The sequence below is a fragment of the Salmo salar genome, chromosome ssa04, assembly GCF_905237065.1.
Source record: "Salmo salar chromosome ssa04, Ssal_v3.1, whole genome shotgun sequence".
Classification (NCBI taxonomy): Eukaryota; Metazoa; Chordata; class Actinopteri; order Salmoniformes; family Salmonidae; genus Salmo; species Salmo salar.
In genome coordinates this window covers 15052045-15058044 of record NC_059445.1, presented here as the reverse complement: position 1 = coordinate 15058044, position 6000 = coordinate 15052045, and the positions used below count along the sequence as shown (strand labels likewise).

The following is a 6000-nucleotide window of genomic DNA, read 5'->3' as shown; positions in this document are numbered from 1 at the left end:
GCTAACTCTCTCATTGACGCTCTAACAAATCTGTGGCAGGCGAACAGGGTGCTGACCCCACAACTAGAGTGTGACTTCTCGTCTAAAACGGTGCCACTGAAGTGTAACTCAGGGTGCCAGACATGGCAACCAGCCACTGAGACAGCCTCTTCTGACCCAGAGTGCACTGTGTGTGTACTGTATAAACTCTAGGGCCGGGACGATAACAGTATGGCGATACTCGTTAGTATGGTGGTAAGGGAACAAAACACAAAGCGGGTTGAACTTGTTTAGTAATCAGCTCTAATGTTGGAAACAAACATTATGATGTCATCCAGAGTCACATGTATTTATTTTCTAAGCTGTAGCACAATATGTCACATACAGCAGGTTTTTAAAGGACTAAAGAGTTTGGTTTGCTTCGTGTTTTCATTATTGCCATGGAAAATTATATCCCGGCTCTGGTTCTAATAATCTCCAGAGATAACACAGTGTACCCTAAATACAATAAGAGCTGGTCAACATAACTTCCTATATAATGCAATATTTCTTTAATTGAAGACACTCTGAAGCCCCAAACAAATGATCCGTGACAAATATCCTAATTGCTCTGATATCACAATTACTTATGTTGTGTTGAATATACATTTCTGACACTGTTATGACCTTCAGTTGGAATAAAGTGTATACATTTGAAATGAACAGCATCACCAACCAAAACGAACCTCCCTCAGAACTTGTACTATCAGACTCCTGGCCAGAAAACCACCATCTTGACATCGGCGTTCAACAAGGACACAGTAGGGCGATAGTAGTCGTCATTTCCATCAGTACACTTAGAGGTTGGTTAGCGTCAGTGGGTGTTCAGCTGAAGGTCAAAGTGACTCAACTGTTCCCTTAGCTAGCTCTGTGACTATTTTCTTAGGCTAATGTACAAGAGGACCCATCTTTAGAGTCACTCTCTTCATTCAATTCCCAGCTGACATTTATAAAGGCGTGTGATGTTGGAAACTTGCTTGGGCATAGGTCGCCTATATACTTGCCCATACTACAATGTTATGGCATATAGGCATGTGATTATGTGGGGCCACTGGCAAGGCCAATCTTCTTTAGGGACGCTGGTCCGTATCTGATGAAGTCTCTATATTCTGTACATTTAAAGGACGGAGAGAGAACCCCTCTGCAGCGAGGCCACGGTCATTTGATTTACTCAACCACTTGACAAGCTGCATCTGGATGGAAAACATGCTGTTTTTATGCAAATAAACGCATCACAGTAACCGCATAACCGCACTTGGTTTTGAATGAAGGGAAATGAATAACCGAGGATGTCCTTGGCGTGTTGTCTGGTTTGTGGGGGTTGTGCGACGACTCAAGGCAGGTTCCTGTTTGCGTGGGTATGTTTAATTTATACTCGTATTACGTGAAAGCTGTAAAATGCAGACCGTTCCTGTCTGTGTATTGTCACTGGTGTGCGACGGCCGTGAGATTTTCCATAATCACAGACAAAGGACAGCGTGAGATGAGAGAGGGCAGGAGAGAGAGGGCAGGAGGGAGAGGGCAGGAGGGAGAGGGCAGGAGAGAGAGAGAGAGAGAAATAGAAGGGAACCCCTGTACCAGTACTCCCAGACTCTCTCTCAGTCCCAGTGCAGTAAAACGTGGTTGTCGTAATGTGGCATGAGTCAACACAGAGAAGAGGAAGCGGTAGAAGGGAGCTGATGTTCTCTCGCTGATGGCGGGAGAGCTTGACCAGGAAGCAGTCCCCGTCTGGGAAAACATGGCAACGGTCTCCGCAGCGTTCCCTAATCTGCCTTGAGACATTCCAAACGCTCAGCTAGAACCCCCCCCTCTACCCCATTCCACCCCACCCTCCACCCTACCATGGCTTGGCCTGTGTAGACTGTAGGCCTCTGGGGCAGGGAGCCTCTCCTCCAGCTGTCCCCCCTACCCTGTCCCTCCCTACCTTGTCCCTCCCTACCCTGTCTCTCCCTACCCTGTCTCTCCCTACCCTGTCTCTCCCTACCCTGTCTCTCCCTACCCTGTCTCTCCCTACCCTGTCTCTCCCTACCCTGTCTCTCCCTACCCTGTCTCTCCCTACCCTGTCTCTCCCTACCCTGTCTCTCCCTACCCTGTCTCTCCCTACCCTGTCCCTCCCTACCCTGTCTCTCCCTACCCTGTCTCTCCCTACCCTGTCTCTCCATACCCTGTCTCTCCCTACCCTGTCTCTCCCTACCCTGTCTCTCCCTACCCTGTCTCTCCCTACCCTGTCTCTCCCTACCCTGTCTCTCCCTACCCTGTCTCTCCCTACCCTGTCTCTCCCTACCCTGTCTCTCCCTACCCTGTCTCTCCCTACCCTGTCTCTCCCTACCCTGTCTCTCCCTACCCTGTCTCTTCCTACCCTGTCCCCCCCTACCCTGTCCCTCCCTGCCCTGTCTCTCTCTCTCTCCCTCTCTCCTCTCTCTCTCTCTCTCTCTCTCTCTCTCTCTCTCTCTCTCTCTCTCTCTCTCTCTCTCTCTCTCCTGTCCCTCCCTTTCCTGTCCCTCCCTATCCCCCTCCACCACCACCCGTCCTCCATTACCTGTTCTGACACAAACCAGCCCCGGAAGGCCTAGCCCAGCCCAGGACCAGACCACACCAGGACCACGGCTGAAACAGTTGTCACTCAGTAGTGGCGGTCTCCCTTGGCGCTACCCCCTCTCCATTCCAACCTCCACCCCCCTTGGCCCCTGGCCCTGACACGGCCCAGACTAGCAACCCATTTCCGCCTCCTCCACAGGCCTGCTTCCTCACAAACACTGAGGGGCTGAGGCTGGCTACGGCTCGGGGCTGGAGACGTGCTGCTGGTGTATTTGACTAATTAAAACCAACGCCGGGGTTCAGTCGGGTGTGTGGAAAAACCTCCCCAGCTGAATGGACTGGGGGGGGGTGACAACAAACTCTTTCTTAGACTCACACACTTTCCTCCCTCCATTCATGTATATGGGTGTTCATGCAATACACCTCCAATCTCTTCTCTTTCTCTTCAGTCGTTCTCTCTTTCGCTCTCTCTCACACACACACACAGTTTATGTGCTCTCTCTCTCTGATGGCACCATGCTGTGCGGTGTGGATTTATTCATTCTCCTGATCATCAGAGCAGCTCCAAGGTAAATAGTGGGTGTCATAGATCCAATTTACCGTCCGGTTGTATTAACCATGCACCAGGCTCCTGGCCATGCCTGGGTAATGGGCCTCTGGCTGGGGGAATGACCGACCACAGCCCCCCTCTCCCCACTGCTCCTGGTAATGAATCTGCATGCGTGGGTGGGTAGGTGGTGGGCTCAAGCACATCTGGATGGGAATGAGGTGATAAATCAGCGTTTGCCCTCGGTGCCCGCCATGCGATGCTCCAGTCACTGAGCATGAAGGGCAGCTGAATGGCAGGGGATGAGGAGGAGGAGGTACGGAGGTACGGCGCGTGTTCTGTTGTCCTCTATAGAGGCCGTAGGGAGAGAGACCGACATCGCACCATACTGTACACACAGTCCAGTTCATGATCTGATGGAAGTGGTCTGTATCATCATATACTAATACAAGAGATTTTATCATATATTTGGTTGTTAAAATGTGATATCAGAGAAATGTTAATATATATATATATATATATATATATATATTAAGGATGATTTGGTATTTAATATGTATGGCATAATATAGGGATGTATATGGTAAAGCTCTTGCCAAATGTATTTTGGATGAACACGACAGACCACAGCTAATTACACCGGCACAGATGTTCATAGGGGTCCTGACGGACTACCCCTCACACCCCAGGCTCACACACTTTGATCAATCACCTCCATTTAATCCTCCTGCTGGACTTGTGCCCAGCTACTAGGCTAGCTAGCGCCTGCAAACACCACTCACATTCATGCTGCGAAAAGTACTGAAAAGTGTTCTTATTTTGTGTCATCAACATTTCTATGCAAATCTGAACTCATCTTCTAAAAGTCATCTTTAGTTCCCCTTCATCAAACAGTGATGCTGTGAAGACATTGGGTTAGCTAGCTAGCGCTTATCGCCATCTTGCCCTGTCCTGACTCCCATTCCATTGCCATAATGACTTGGGCTTTTCCTAGAACCCCTACATGCATTCTCTGGTATTTCAAGATCCTCTTAATGACTGTAGGGCAGGCGTCCCAAATGGCACCCTATTCTCTTAACAGTGCACTCCTTTTGACCAGGGCCCTGTGTAGGGAACAGGGTACTATTTGGGACACATCCTAGATCATCTGTTTGTAATCGATGGCCCAGTCTAATGGACCCAGGAGGGGATTTACACTAAATAAAGAGAGAGGGACAGATCCCATTGTTCTCATCAGCTGTGAGAGGAGTGGGGGATCAAAGCTTGAGTGGCAGAGAAAAGAAGGTTGGGGGAGAGAAAGGGAGAGAGAAGGAAAGAGCGGGAAAAGAGAGGGAGGGGGGAAGGAGGAGGTAAGAGGCAGGGAGACAGACTGGGGGAAAGCGAGAGAGGGAGGGAGAGAGAGGGAACCAAAGCCCTGGGTTTTCTGACGCTCACATATCAGCTGGCGTCGGTGGAGGCCTTGAGTCTAGGCCGGGAGATTTTCTCATACCTGTTAGAGATTAGGAACCATCTTTTTTTCTTTACTACACTGGGATCCTCCACAAAAGCTGGAAGGTAGGATGGCAGGCAGGGGCTGGAGTATAGATCTGGATCCCAAATGACATCCACTTCCCTATGTAGTACATTACTTCTAACCAGAGTACAAATAGGGGTCTGGTCAAAAGAAGTGCACTACATAGGGAATAGGGTGCCATTTCACATGAATCCCAGGTATTAGTTCACAGTAAGTATAGTCTGAGTCTATGGGCTTAACTGAGGCTCTCGTCTCTCTCTCTCGTCTCTCTCTCTAGTCTCTCTCTCTAGTCTCTCTCTCTAGTCTCTCTCTCTAGTCTCTCTCTCTAGTCTCTCTCTCTAGTCTCTCTCTCTAGTCTCTCTCTCTAGTCTCTCTCTCTAGTCTCTCTCTCTAGTCTCTCTCTCTAGTCTCTCTCTCTAGTCTCTCTCTCTAGTCTCTCTAGTCTCTCTCTCTAGTCTCTCTCTCTCGTCTCTCTCTCTAGTCTCTCTCTCTAGTCTCTCTCTCTAGTCTCTCTCTCTAGTCTCTCTCTCTAGTCTCTCTCTCTAGTCTCTCTCTCTCGTCTCTTTCTCTCGTCTCTCTCTCTCGTCTCTCTCTCTAGTCTCTCTCTCTAGTCTCTCTCTCTAGTCTCTCTCTCTAGTCTCTCTCTCTAGTCTCTCTCTCATCTCTCTCTAGTCTCTCTCTAGTCTCTCTCTCTAGTCTCTCTCTCTAGTCTCTCTCTCTAGTCTCTTTCTCTCGTCTCTCTCTAGTCTCTCTCTCTCGTCTCTCTCTCTAGTCTCTCTCTCTAGTCTCTCTCTCTAGTCTCTCTCTCTAGTCTCTCTCTCTAGTCTCTCTCTCTCGTCTCTCTCTCTAGTCTCTCTCTCTAGTCTCTCTCTCTAGTCTCTCTCTCTAGTCTCTCTCTCTCGTCTCTCTCTCTAGTCTCTCTCTCTCGTCTCTCTCTCTCGTCTCTCTCTCTCGTCTCTCTCTCTAGTCTCTCTCTCTAGTCTCTCTCTCTAGTCTCTCTCTCTAGTCTCTCTCTCTAGTCTCTCTCTCTAGTCTCTCTCTCTAGTCTCTCTCTCTAGTCTCTCTCTCTAGTCTCTCTCTCTAGTCTCTCTCTCTAGTCTCTCTCTCTAGTCTCTCTCTCTAGTCTCTCTCTCTAGTCTCTCTCTCTAGTCTCTCTCTCTAGTCTCTCTCTCTAGTCTCTCTCTCTAGTCTCTCTCTCTAGTCTCTCTCTCTAGTCTCTCTCTCTAGTCTCTCTCTCTAGTCTCTCTCTCGTCTCTCTCTAGTCTCTCTCTCTAGTCTCTCTCTCTAGTCTCTCTCTCTAGTCTCTCTCTCTAGTCTCTCTCTAGTCTCTCTCTCTCGTCTCTCTCTAGTCTCTCTCTCTAGTCTCTCTCTCTAGTCTCTCTCT

At 49.1% G+C, this 6000-nt stretch overlaps 1 protein-coding gene across 7 annotated transcripts in view; it reads left to right on the top strand.

The window, feature by feature from the left end:
- The window catches only part of LOC106602365 (lipopolysaccharide-responsive and beige-like anchor protein), a 334228-nt gene that overhangs the window by 288998 nt on the left and 39230 nt on the right, over nt 1–6000 (top strand). The window lies entirely within an intron of this gene.